Here is a 14,837-nt window from a genome sequence, read left to right on the forward strand (position 1 = left end):
AATACCAGCAAACAAAAAAAATTGAATGAAAAATAAATCACCCCCCCCCCCAAAAAATATTTAGTACCGGTTGGTGTTACCAACCGGTACTAATGCCCTACACGCACCCGGGCCTGGCTCGTGCCACGTGGTGGCATTTTAGCGCCGGTTCGTGACGAACCAGTACTAAAGGGGTGGGGAGGCCTTTAGTCCCCACTCTTTAGTGCCGGTTGGCGAACCAGCATTAAAGGCCGTTACGAACCGGCACTAAAGGCCGGTTCTGCACTAGTGTAAATGGCCTAGGGCCTGCCAGTCAGTGACATGGGTGATGGACATCGGCAGGCAGCGACGCGGGCACGTCGTGGCCGTCGGAGAGGGGCGGCACGAGCAGCGGCGGCATCGACCGCGTCCTCCCGTGGCGGCTTTTCAAGGAGGTTCCTATGGGGGGCATGCAAACCTGTAAGATGAAAAGACCATTTTTATGAAATAATGCAAAAGTAAGGCCAAATTATGGGAATTGTTGGGTGATTATTTTTGCCCTAACTACTCGTGAACAACGGTTATTATTTTAGGAGGTAATATCACCAGTGGTGCTTAAACTTGTCACCGATGCTCACTTTAGTGTCTAAACTTGAAAAATACGTCGAACTGGTTATAGAACTTGGCATGATCGTGCAAACGTGATGATAATCTCATTCATAGATGTATATGCGCTGACATGGGACAATATTTTTAATTGGCATGCATACGCTGGCATGGGACCCACTTCCAATAGATGATTTGTGTTATATATGTTTCTATGACTAGTGAGCCCCATATGTCAGCACAATGAGAAATGAAAGATAAAAATTGTAGTGTAGCAAAAGCACTTGGCCTAGCCAAAGAACCATTCATATTTTCATGTCCAAAAACAAAACGACATTTAATATCCTGTGTAGGAATACGTTTGTGGGTTTTACATGTCCGTGTGGCCCATTTGCACATGTTAGCTTTTTTTAAAATTTGTAAATTATAATCACAGTAATAAAAGTAAATTTATAATATTCGTGTGTTATAGATATTTTACGGACAAATAAAATAAAATATTGACTTATTTACATGTGGATTATATTTGAAACATTTAGTAAATATAAAATTATTAATTGTAGTAAATGTAAAAAAATGTACCTCATGGCTTACATTTAATTATACAAAATTATGAATACAAACATTTATTAACAATCACTTGTAATAACTTCCGCTCGTGGGATATATTCTTAATTTCTATATAATTGAAAATTATATAGATGCATATATTTATAAAAACAATTAAATTTTTGACTTTTTCCGTAATTATTAGTATTTTAAGTTACACAAAATATTTATAAAAAAAATTATGAATTATGAAAATGTGCATATAATTATTAAAATACTTGTGTAATTAAAATAATAGTTTCTAATTTTAGTTTATAAAAAGTTCTGTTATTCTAAATAATATAAATATAGTATTTTATTTATGTGATTTTTCCAAAAATAATACGTCAATACTTTTTGAAATTCTTGAACATTTTATTAAATAAGTTGCTTTTTGGATGTATAATATTTATAACATACAAATGTTTGAAAAATATTTTATTACTATCATTATAATTTACATACTATCTATAATTTTTAAATTTTTTAAAGAAAGCTAACAGGTGCAACATGGGAACACATACTGCAGCCATTTAAACCACATTGGTGTGTTCAGTTATTATATTGCGTCATTATCTTTGTTGGGCAACAAAACATGAGTGGTCTTGTGGTTAGCTATGGTTGTTTGCACGGACCACGTCACAAGTTTGATTCCGGGCGGCACCACTTTTTATGGTTGATTTTCCTTAATTCTGACATGTTGGGCCCACTGTTATAAATACACATATAAAGTAAGCCATATCTGATATGTGGGACCCACTGGTCACAGAGACATATATAAAATAAGCCATTTGTAGGAAGTAGGCCCCACACCATGTGTGCATGCTAATTAAAATACAACACCATGTCAGCGCACTATGCATGTACTGATGAGATTATGACCGTATATGCACGCTCATGTCAAATTCTAGAACCAGTTTAGTGTATTTTTCAAGTTTATGCATTAAAGTGAATATTGATGACAAGTTTAAGCATCACTGGTAATATTACCTCTTATTTTAGAGAGAGTGGAACTGTTGGAGGTTCATTTACACCGTGGCCACCCCGCCACCGCCGCGACTTGCTTGTGTCCTAAATTCACCGACGACATTATTACCTTCTGCTTCTGCTTGCTTTCGAAGATCACGGACAGACACCCTAGCTACCTCTGGTACTAATTGTTTGCCTAGGGCCGAACGTACGTCGCTCGCTCGCTCGTAGACGTGTTGATTCCACCGAGAGCACGTACGTACGTACTAAAGCTGGCTGTCTTCTTGCCGACTGCTTTCCGGGTAGCAAGCCGGCAACCCGGTGGATCAATTATGGGGCACATCGTGAAGCTAGCTTGGACAGCCTTGGCCTTCCTTGAAAATGAAGGAATACCGGAACACGTACGCACACATAGACACTAGTGGATGGCCACAGACACCACCGCTGCATCGTGGTTAATCCTATCACTGAACACCACCGACACCAGGCTGCCAGCGGCGCCATGAATATGGTAGTTGAGCGGCGGCAGAGAGGACGCAGCAGCGTCATCAAAGCTCCGGATCACACGACGTGTTCGCCGGCAAGATGAGATCGGATGGGGTGGGGAGCCAGAGCCAGGGTGGGCGCCGGGGCCGGGTGATGGCCGGCGGCGCGTTTTGGCTGGTGGAGGGGTTGACTAGCTAGTGCTCTCTGTCTGAACGATCGACACTCAGTAGTTCAGTAACCTTTAGACCAAGCCAGACGCCGTGCTTCTCGTCTCGCAGTAAAAATGGCACGAAACTAAAGCCAAGGGAGTTGCTACGTGAGGCGTACTAATAGATATATCTTAGATCATACTCCTCATGTAGATCATACTCCTCACGTAATACGCCTCACGGCGTGAATCCAGTACCAGTAGTTATGGAGTAGTAGATTTGACTGGTACAGCCATAACTACTACGGGATTGAGTGGATTCTCGGATACGTACAATACTACAATACAAGGCTCAGGACCATGTGCAGTTCATAGTTCTGACTTGCTACTGCTGACCATCAGTACACCACTGGGGTATATACGTACACACTCGAGCTGTCGATGCTTTCAGAAACTGCATCCGATCTGGACCTAATTAAGTCGGGATGCAGTTTCTGCTGCGCTATGCAACCTGTGTCTAATACGGACACTCGGCTAATGAAAGCAACTCTGCATTACTGTAGTGACCACCGGTCCAAACATATGCGTACATATGTGTTCTTCCAGTTAGTTGCCTTTATCATTTCGGCACAGAGATTAGCTGGACAGATACTAGTAGATCACTACGTATAGTACATTAACATAACATCAGTTATCATCACCGTCGTCAGCGCATGATAGCATTAGTACTAGCTACCTAGTACGTAGTAGTATTAGACAGTGACGCCTTGTCAACATCACCATTGATCTGCTCGCAAATATTGCGGCAGGAAGGAAAATCGTATCGTGTCCACTCCACCAAAGAAGATCAGCTGATTGATGCTTCCCAAAAGAAAAGAAGATCAGCTGATTGATCACTTTGCACATTTAGTCATTTACTGAAGCTTCGATTCAAAATTCCTGTGCTTGGATCACTTGGCAGATGGATGGATTCCATCCTTCCGGAGCCCGCAGCAGGAAGAGAACGCCAGGTAAAAACGACTGTACTTCACCTGCTGCCTCGATCCTCTCATCACGATCAGAGTTACTTTTGTTTCCATCCTGGGCTTGGACTGGATGGTATCTCCGGGGAACAACGGAATTCAATGTCCTCCAAGAAGAAGGTGGCCGCCTCCTTCGTTAACTTACTGTGTGTGCCTGCTGCATCTGCATGCCACCAGGTCACTCGTAATGGCGGAGTACTTCTCTGTCTCTTCTCTCATCGACTGAGCCCGGCCCCGGCCGGACAATTTTCGTGTTTTGACTCTTTTCCATAAGTTGATCCAGATCTGACCCTAGTTTGTAAAATTTTTAGGATCTGATCTTTTTCCTATCGCCAGTGTCTTTGACGGTAGGGTATAACAGCCTACCGCCAAGGTCTATGACGGTAGGGTTGTATGCTCTACCGCAAATTTTTCCTAAATATCAGACACAGTGTGTGTTCGTGCCTACCGCCGGACTCCTTGACGGTAGGGTTATATAGGCTACCGCCATCGTGTTTGGCGGTAGGGGTCCGTGCTGCTGATGTGGATAAGTTTCCTACCGCCAGACGCCTTGACGGTAGGCTGTTATACCCTACTGCCAAGGTCCCTGACGGTAGGAAAAAGGTCAGATTCCGAAATTTTTGCAAACTAGGGTCAGATCTAAAACAACTATCAGAAAAGGGTCAAAACACGAAAATTGTCCGCCCCGGCCCGGCCTGTAAAAACCAGAGCATGTGCACTGCGCACAGTGATGCAGCTAGCTAGCAATCCTCATCAAGTATACATATTACACCTACAGATCGAGCTGGTCACTTTATAAGTGCAGCGATCGGGTAGCTAGCAAGCTCGCCATTCTGGAAACCACTCACCAGTCACCAGTTCAGTCGCCATGGACGATAGCACTACCAATGGAAGCCCCTCGGTGGCCGGTCTACCGACAAGCCCGCTGCTCCCGATACGTACGCCAAGAAAGGCACCGGCGGACGACCCCACGGCGGATGGGGAGCCGGTCACCCCTACTGCGAGACTCATGGAACCCATATACATCGTCGTCACCCTCGGCCTTGGCTGCCCCGTAAACATCCCCGTCTTCAGCGCCGGCATCGCCGCCCAGCTCGCCCGATACCCGCGCTTCTGCAGCATTCAGGTATATATACACTCTTAGTACTATCTGGAATCTTAGATCGCTATCGACGAAGGTAGGTGATCCTAGTTTTGGTCTTTTGTGGCAGGTGACAGATGAGTCCAATGGTGGCAACCCGCGGTGGGTGCGCACGGTGGTGAACGTGGACGACCACACGATAATCCCGACACTGGATCCTGCGGCCGTAGCGGCCGACCCGGACCGGGCAGTGGAGGACTACATGGCCTCGCTGCCGGCGCTCCCCATGGACCGCTCCCGGCCGCTCTGGGAGTTCCACTTCCTCGACTTCCCGACCTCCGAGGCCACCTGCACCGCCGTGATCCGCGTGCACCACTCCCTCGGCGACGGCACGACGCTCATCGCGCTCCTCCTGGCGTCCGCGCGCAGCGCCGCCGATCCGACGCGCCTGCCGTCCATGCCGGAGCAGCCGGCGCGCACGGGCGCCATCTACGCGCCGCGGCCACGGTCCAAGGGGGGTGTCCTGGCGTTCGTCGCGTGGGCCTGGTCGTATCTTGTGCTCGCGTGGAACACCGTGGTGGACGTCACCCTCTTCGCCGCGACGGTTGCGTTCCTGAGCGACCCGCACACGCCGTTCAAGTACGTGGATCACGGCACTGCGTCCAGCTCCCGGCGGCGCTTCGTGCACCGGAGTCTTCCTTTGGAGGACGTTAAGTTCATCAAGAACGCCATGAACTGCGTAAGTACATCTAGCTACCTGTTCGATCATCCCACTCTTCTAAAATCCTCATCTATGATGTGATGCTGTGTGTATTGATCTGCATCCTTGGAGCCAGGTAAAAATGGTCATACTACACAAGTTAACCCTTCTAGGTACTACGTGCAGCCCACGTGAAGAGTCATTAATGTGTCTGTATTTTATCTTTTGTTTCTGGAGACTGTCAATGACGTGCTAGTCGGAGCGACTTCTGCTGCTCTATCAAGATATTATTTTCGCAAATCCGGTAAGTGATGTTTGGCAACAAAAGAAGGGTGTAGTATATATTCCCTCCGCTCTTAAACATAAGTTTTTTTAGAGATTCCATTATAAAGATTACATTCGGATGTATATATAGATGTCTTTTAAAGTATAAGTTCACTCGTTTTGCTTCGTATGCAATCTATAATGAAATCTCTTAAAAAACTCATATTTAGAAACGGAGGGAATATTTATCTTCGAACTATACACATTTATGAACTTACCTTCAATTTATTATAGGTGCCAATAACACGAAAATATGTCTGCGGTCTATCCTCCTTGTCGATACAAGACCAACCACTAGCCTACAAGTAAGTTTATTCATGGAAATGTTGCAATTTGTTTTGAAGCGCATGCCATCAGTTTCCAAATTTATTTATATATTTATTGCCATAATATATATCTTTACTTTTCATGCAAATATACATGTTTATTAAAATAATAGAAATCATTGTGTTTATGAAAATATGTTTCTTGACAAACTAATGTATGTATTATGTTCACCCGACCAACCTGAATAATTTCAATGTATATTACTAGTGAATATTGGAGTGGTCAGTTTGATTACACATTTGTTGGGACATAATTTATTTCCGAACTGAGGTTTAGATAATCTCATTACCAATTTGTAGCATGGCATTAAGGTCTAATGTTTTCTTATAACTGTGTAAAGACATATGTTGATATGATAGACTCTGGTAAGAGCGACGATGTGGACTGGGGAAATCAACTAGGCTATATCCTCCTTCCATTTCATTTGGCGATGCACGATGATCCACTCGCATATGTGTGCAAGGCAAAGAAGACTGTGGATAGGAAGAAGAGCTCGCTGGAAGTTATCTTCACATGTAAGATGGGTGAATCGTTTCTCAAAATGTTTGGTTTGAAGGTATTTTTGCTGCCACTTTGTATTAGTTTATTTTCTTCTCGTTCTAAAATTAACTCTTACATAATTAAGCAACACCTCATTTAACAAACTAACACTGATAATCCAAGCAGGCTGGCGCTTTTATCTTTGGTCGTATGTTTCCAATACAACTCTTGCGTTCTCAAACCTGGTTGGACCAACTGAACAAATAGAGTTCTATGGGCACCCCGTTGTCTTCATTGCGCCTAGTGTTTATGGAGCTCCACAAGTAAGTCACTCATGATCTTGCATCAAAACCTTCAACCTTAATCCACCTTTGTACTCTTTTTCAACATAATCATCTATCAGATAAAATTTGAGGACACTAGTCCTAATGCATCGCTTCGATCACACACCACTCTAATTCTTTCTGAATTATCAAAGCAACTCTGCTAAGTTATGTACTCTAAGGTTATTGGAACAAAAAGGCAAGAATATGACACCAAAACATTAACAAACCGCATGTGCATGTTCAATTTACCACTTCACCATATGGTATCTCAAAAATGATGGGATGCACCTAGGATTAACTACAATATATATAATGGTAAGGAACATCTTCGAGTTAAAGAGTACTCTAACAAGTAGAGTTGTAATCTGACACCTCTCGTCAATAGAGTTTATTGAATAATGATGGTAGGTAAGAGTATTTTCATAGATGCATTCCATCTTCCTTTTTTCTGCTATGTGTGAACTTGAACCCAAGACCAATGAAAGGTAGAGGCATTTTAAGTTACATCTATCTTGATATTCTGTCAGTAAATGGCTACCTAATTAAGTATATGGCTTGACCTTCCGTGGGAATACACGAGCACACCCTACCAACAAGCTAAGCTCAATTTTTTGTAACACTACAAGTAAAACTTCATTACACGAGCACATCCTACCAACCAAGCTAGGCTCAATTTTTTGTAACTAGACACGTAAAACTTCATCATGACAAATAAAACGAACAGAAGTAAACCTATAAAATTATAATCATTTTCTCTCCCCAATTTTGTACTTAATTAAAAAGATTTGTTTTTCAGGGTCTGCTTGTTCAATGTCAGAGTTACAATAGCACTATTATGGTAAGCTTGTCCGTCGATGAGGAAATAATTCCAGATTATATTGAACTTATGGATGACTTTGTTGAGTCTTTCGGGCGCATTAAGGATGGCGCTTCAAGACTTTCAACATCCATCAAGCAAGAATAGTCAATATGCAGTCATATCAGTGTGCTCCCTAAAATTGTATAAAGACAGCAATATGCTCCTATATATTCGCTGTGTGTATCACGAGTTGCGACATACTAGTAATTAAGAAGCAGAACATGTACCAAACTAAGGTTACAAGTCAAATGTACTAAGTACAGTAATATATGGGACAATGATGCACCAACAAGGATAATATTATACTCATCTTATATCTTGTTTTTGTTTGTTTAACTTTGGAAAAATAATAATGCCAAAATGGATTTTGACCAACCCCCATTCTCTATTGTTCATTGTTTTTGAGATAGTTTACCACTCATGCCAAGTGGTCCAACCCCCATTCTCTGATCACACCATAGTTTGTTTTCAACAAAAAACCATACTTCCTCCGTCTCATAATATAAGACGTTATTTACATTCTTATGGGATGGAGGGAGTTGATTTATTCGGTAAATAATATTGGTTTTTGCCCGCAAAAAATATAGATTTTTGAGAGAGAAAGTAAATAGCATAGATATGAGAAGGAGAAAAGTTGATTATTTTTTAGAAAAGAAAGGGAAAGTTGATGCGATCAACACTTTAAACTTCATTGGGCCACATTGTTCGGAGTTTCACGGCCTATCATAGAAACGAGGCCTATTTCATTCTCCTCTCGTTCCTAAAAAAAATGCATTACCCTCTCAATCTCGAACGCGAGGACTCGCCGGTCGCCGCCGCCTATAGAGAAGAGAGTCGAATCGATCTCTCGTCGCTCATCGCCGACGAGGACGACGACGTCGAGAACACCACGGAGGAGGAGGACGACGATGACGATACCTCCACGGACGAGGAGGACGACGCCGACCCCGGCCCACCTATCCACCTGAACGATCTGTGCTCGCTTCCCGAGTCGATCCTCCTCGACGACCGCACCAACGCCACGACCACCTACGCGTGCCGCTCTACGGGCCGCGGCGCCATCCCGGTGATCTTCTGGGTGACCCGCCCGCCGCACGTTTCCTGCTTCACCGTCCATTGCGACGGCTTGAGGCCCGACGATCTCCGGCAGCTCCCCATGGTCATCGCTGCCGAGGACGACATGCTACTCCTCCGCGTCAAGCGCGGAGTCCACGATGAGCAGCCTGTCCACGCTTCGGCTGACAGTTACAGCGAGTACTTCGTCTACCAGGCCAGCGGCGCCACGTCGACGCTTCGCCTGCTCCCTGAGCTCTGTTATTACGTCGCGGTGGCTGGCATACTGTGCCTATGCGGAGACGGACGCTGCGACGATGGATTCCTCGTCGCCGCGATCCAAGATGTGCCGGGTCCCGAGGGTGGGTGTCGGCCGCTGTTCAACCTCCACCTGTTCAACTCCAGGACCTGGACGCGGAATAGCAGGGTGACGTACGTCCACAAGCCAGAGAGGTTCGCGTGCTTCTGCCAGACCAAGGTGCTTGCGATCGGACATCGGAGGCGAACGCGGCTCGATGGCCTGGCAACTGCGATGCTCTTCAGCCTATTGTTACTGTTTTATGTAGGCCTGCTAAATCAAACACCACTATAGTGTGTGGCATATATCCCAACAAGATGGTTACAACATGAGCGGTCATGACAGCCGGGTGTCTAGACACCCGGGTGCTGAAAGGACAGTCTCACTTTGACATACCTTCAAACCCATTATATGAATATTTTGTCCCCCGCCGGGTAATTGTTGCTATTCCTACTAAGAGCATTTCCAGCCGTTGGCCCACCTAGGAGGCATATTTTTCGCCGCTTGGGGGGCAGCCGGCATAATGTTTGGCCTTGGGGGGCAAAATTTCCCAATAATTGTGCCCCCCACGAGCCGCGTGCGAGCTGGTGGGCGGTGACGAGGCCGCCACCGAGCCTGTCGCCTGCGTGGACAACGACGACCTCCGGCGCGGCCGCCCCACCAACCACGCCGCCTTCGGTGTCAGCGCTGCTCGCCTGGGACGCGCTCCTGGCGCTCACGTTCGAGCACCTTGCCCGGGGATGCGCGGGGCGTGGCGTGCCGGCCAACCGCGCGCTCGGCGCCATGGCGGAGCTCGCGGGCGCCGTGGGCACGGGCGGGCTCGCGGCAGGGCAGGTCGTGGACCTCGCCAGCGAGGGCGCCGATGTTGGCTCCGCCACGCTGGAGCACATCCAGTGCACAAGACAGCGCGGCTCTTGGAGGCCGCAGCGGTGTGCAAGAGCAGGCACCAGCCGCGGGTCGGCGCAGAAGCCGGAGCGGGACGAGCGAGGCCGGGGAAAGCGGGGCTCGAGCATGGAGGCGGAGCACGGGGGCAGAGCGGAGCGGAGCGGAGCGGAGCGGAGCGGAGGCGAGCCAGCACGGCGGCGCGCCCCGGGTGGAGAGGCGTGCTCGCGTGCCGCTACGAGGGCGGGAGACGCGGAGGCGCGACCAAGGAGCGGCGACCAGGCGGACGCCCGCGCCAGCGCAACCGGACGCGCAACACATGGGGGGAGCGGAGCAACCTGTGGCAGGGGACGCCGGCTGCGAGGCCGCAACTGGTACCGGGGCGGAGCAGACACATGGAGCTGGGGCAACGTGATGGCTCGGACGGGCCGGCGTGCGGACCGACGCAGGTGCGCGGGGACGCACGCGAGACGGTCGAACCAGGCGCGCAGAGCGGGAGCGAAGAAGCGTGGATGCGCTACCGAGCGCGGCCAGCGCGAGATGGTTGAAGGAGCGGCAACGGGGCCGGGGGCGACAGCAAGTCGGCGACGACGACGGGCAGCTCTGCTTCCGAGGCGCCTCTGGTCAACGGCGCGAACGACAGTGAGAGAAGAGAGCTTCTTGCATGCTGCATGCGGTGGGCCTATGCAGGAGAAGGAAGGAGAGAGGCTGGCACTAGGCCTTGCAGCAGCTAAATATAGCGCCAGCGCCCCCAACTGAACCCCAGCTTTCTGGGTTTCTCTTGCCAGCGCCGGCCGTAGTTTTCGCTAATACCGGCGCAATACGAGCCCGTGGGGGTGGACCGTTTTTGACCGCCGATGCTGAAAAAATGCTCCTAGGGGGCTTCCTGGGGGCCTAGTGGAGATGCTCTAAGCTATGGGATGGTTAGTACACATCCACGGTAACTGATCCGTCACTGATATAAGCCTCAAAAGAAGAGGGAGGAAACTCTACCAATAATCCGTCAACTCGAATCATCTAAACCCACGTTCGCATAATTGTGCATCATCTTAATTGGGTCACAACTTCTCGGGGAAGATCAATGTTGCTCTTTTTATTTCTCATTGTAGTCCTCTCTGTATTGTTATAATTTTGGTCTTGTACAATTTTACTCTTTCACTAGTAGAAAAATGGCTAGCAAGTAGCAACAACTTTAGTTGGTAGTGTGCCATTTTCGATCAACGACAACCCTATTTTTTTTTAAATAGTGATGGCGTTGGCATATTTGATACGCCGGTTTTTTTAAGCATTAGTACAGACATAAGCGCTCATATACACGCGCATACACTCACCCTTATGAACGCGCGCACACACACACCCTACCCCTATGAGCACCTCCGAAAGACTGAGCCGGCATATCATCTTGAGATTAGTGTTGGTGTTGTCTTTTTTAACACGTCACAAATCTGTTGGCCCAGTTATACTGACTAGTCGTAAGATGATGGTGGCGTCGAATTGCTTTGTACGCCATAGTTAACTAGCTACTGTTTTTCTTCATTTTATCATGTGTTTTAAGTATTTTAATAACTATATTAGTGAAAATAATGTTTTTATTATTACAGTAATAATATCATTTTCTAAATGGCGAACATTTTATATTATATTTTAGTCTTTATTATTAGTTTCTTTTTATCATTTGGGTCTTTTATTATTCTTAATCTTTTATTATTTTGATTCTTTTTTTCAATACCAATTATCATTTTGAGTCTTTTATTATATTGAGTTTTTTAATTACTTGTAGTCTTTTATTATTCTTAGTTTTATTTATTTAGGATGTAATTAGCTACCGTGTCAAGAAGATTTAGGCCCACGCCAACACTAACCCACCTTAGTTAACTCCCGCGCCTTAGTAAAAGACCTAACCGTCTCCCTCGTTTCACCCACATGCACTCCCCCTCAACAAGCACCGCAGCCACATCCTGACCTCGCCGCCCGTCCCCGCCCATGGCCACACCGCTGCCCATTACCACACCGCCAACAGCAAGGTTTGAACCTCTCCTTCCTCTCCCATCATGCCTCTCCTTCTCCACTCGCACCTCCTCCATCCATGAATGCCACAGAATCCACGAGATTCATGTATAAGTTGATTTGTGTAGAATTTAAGTAGTGTTGAATCAACATTTTTAGTGATGTAGAATCCAATGTTCATTCTATGGATTGCTTTGTGTAGAAATTTGGTGGTGTAGAATTCGATTGCTATCGTGTAGAATCCGATTTTAATAGTGTATTTAGTGTAGAATTTTTTTAGTATCTACTCCCTCCGTCCAATAATATAAGAACATTTTTGACACTAGTGTAGTGTTAAAAACGTTCTTATATTTTGGGACAGAGGGAGTAGAATATTACTTAGTTTAGAAACAATGGGATGATATAGTGTTTAAGTGTTGAACCATCAATTGATATGATTTAGAGTACAATCCGATGAATATTTTTGTGTGTACAATCCGATGGATCGCTTATGTGTAGAATCGATTTTTTTAGTTTATAAACAATCGGATGATAATTAGTCTTTTAGTGTTGAATCATAGATTGTTATGCTTTTTGTGTATAGTCCGATGAATGCTTTTATGTGTGTACAATCCGATGAATATGCATATTTGTATACTTGTGTAGTCTATTTAGCCATTAACAGTCTTCACTAATACAAAAATGGCACCACCACCACCATGTCAACTCTGCAAGTTAAGGTGTGCTAGTAGCCTTGCAACTGGCACGCTGTTCGGCATCTATTTCCAACCGAGTTTTGTTCCTGCAGCGGTAACAAATTATATGAACCTTTTAACGGTTATTTCTTTTGTTTTTATTGTTGACGGAATCGGGGCACAACGGACCCAAGTAAGGTTTGAACTCTGGGGCGGAACAATGTTCTAGTGCCATGCCAAATGTGTCCGAAAAAGAAGAGCAAAGCAAAGGTAGCATGACCAAAAATGAACCAACCCTTGGACCGCTGCGAAAAACACCATCAGATTTCAAAGTAGCCCATTCCAATTCAAAAATTTCCCCTAATTGAGAACGCCGCGCGAAGAACTCCCCCTAGCCATGACCCGATGCTCACCGCCTCGAGGCTTTGTTCCGACGTGCTCGAGCGAGAGGGAAAGGAAGAGTTGAACATGACGGTTTACCCAAGTTCGGGCCACCTTGCAGTGTAATACCCAACTCCTGCTTTGTGGTGGATTGCCTCGCGAGGAGAATGGATATGAACTAGTACAAGGGCGAGCTGCTTCGTGAGGGCTTAGTGGGTGAGAATGGATTGACCCCGCTAGACTCGATCTGATCGACCTCTCTCTATTCTGGAGACTAGCCAATATTTATACCAGCCCGGTCCTCTTCGCCCCAAGGCTTAGGCGGAAAGGGATACCACAACGACCAATTTTGAAGGGGGGCAGGAGTACACCCTATCCTGACTACAGGTGGTCTTCGCCTGCAAAGCTTCTAGTCGTGACGCGCTAGTGGGCTCGGTGATGACCTCCATCCTGCCGAGCCCGTGGTCTTGGTCTTGTTGCACTGGAACGACAATCTTTGGGGGATTCCTCGGGAACATGTGTATGTCCTTGCCTCCTTAGCGCCAAAGAGGAAATTGTCCTTGCCTGTGCCCACTGGCGCCCTCCTGGCTCCGTTCGTCATGGCTCACGTCACCACGCACCTCATGAGGCCGGTGACTGACATAGAGATGCCCGCCCCTCGGGAGGCGGTCTCGGGAGGCGGTGCCTCAGGAGGCCCTGATGTAGTTTGCCTCGCAAGACCGCGGGCCTCGCGAGGGTCTCACTACTAGGAAAAAGCTTATACACAGACACTTATCAGTAGCGCTTGTTAAAGTGAAGCGCTACTGCTACATAGCAGTAGCGCGTGTCAGGGCAGCGTGCTACTAACATAAAGATAGCAGTAGCGTGTTCACCATGAAACGCGCTGCTACTATGACAACCAGAACGGTTGCTGCCAGGCTTGGTATACTAGCAGCGCGCTTCCGAGGACCGCGCTACTGCTAGCAAAATAGTAGCAGCGCGTTTTAGGGCGACAGTGCTGCAACTAACAAAAGGAAAAGAAAGGAAAAAATGAAAGGAAAAAAGAAAAGGAAATTAAATAAAAAGAAAAAATGAAAGCAATAGCAGCAGCGCGTTTCCACGAAAGCGTTGTAGCTACTTTAACTACATCGCGTTTCGTGATGTCTACTATGCAACCTTCTCCTTGTAGACGTTGTTGGGCCTTCAAGTGCAGGGGTTTGAAGGACAGTAGCAAATTTCCCTCAAGTGGATGACCTAAGGTTTATCAATCCGTGGGAGGCGTAGGATGAAGATGGTCTCTCTCAAACAACCCTGCAACCAAATAACAAAGAGTCTCTTGTGTCCCCAACACACCCAATACAATGATAAATTATATAGGTGCACTAGTTCGGCGAAGAGATGGTGATACAAGTGCAATATGGATGGTAGATATAGGTATTTGTAATCTGAAAATATAAAAATAGCAAGGTAACAAGCGATAAAAGTGAGCGTAAACGGTATTGCAATGCTAGGAAACAAGGCCTAGGGTTCATACTTTCACTAGTGAAAGTTCTCTCAACAATAATAACATAATTGGATCATATAACTATCCCTCAACATGCAACAAAGAGTCACTCCAAAGTTACTAATAGCGGAGAACAAACGAAGAGATTATGGTAGGGTACGAAACCACCTCAAAGTTATCCTTTC

General features: G+C 46.3%; 1 pseudogene; it reads left to right on the forward strand.

The window, feature by feature from the left end:
• Positions 1-4,585: 4,585 nt before the first annotated feature.
• Positions 4,586-8,192, forward strand: LOC119311299 (annotated as a pseudogene).
• Positions 8,193-14,837: the final 6,645 nt, after the last annotated feature.

Source organism: Triticum dicoccoides, chromosome 5B, assembly GCF_002162155.2.
Source record: "Triticum dicoccoides isolate Atlit2015 ecotype Zavitan chromosome 5B, WEW_v2.0, whole genome shotgun sequence".
Classification (NCBI taxonomy): domain Eukaryota; kingdom Viridiplantae; phylum Streptophyta; class Magnoliopsida; order Poales; family Poaceae; genus Triticum; species Triticum dicoccoides.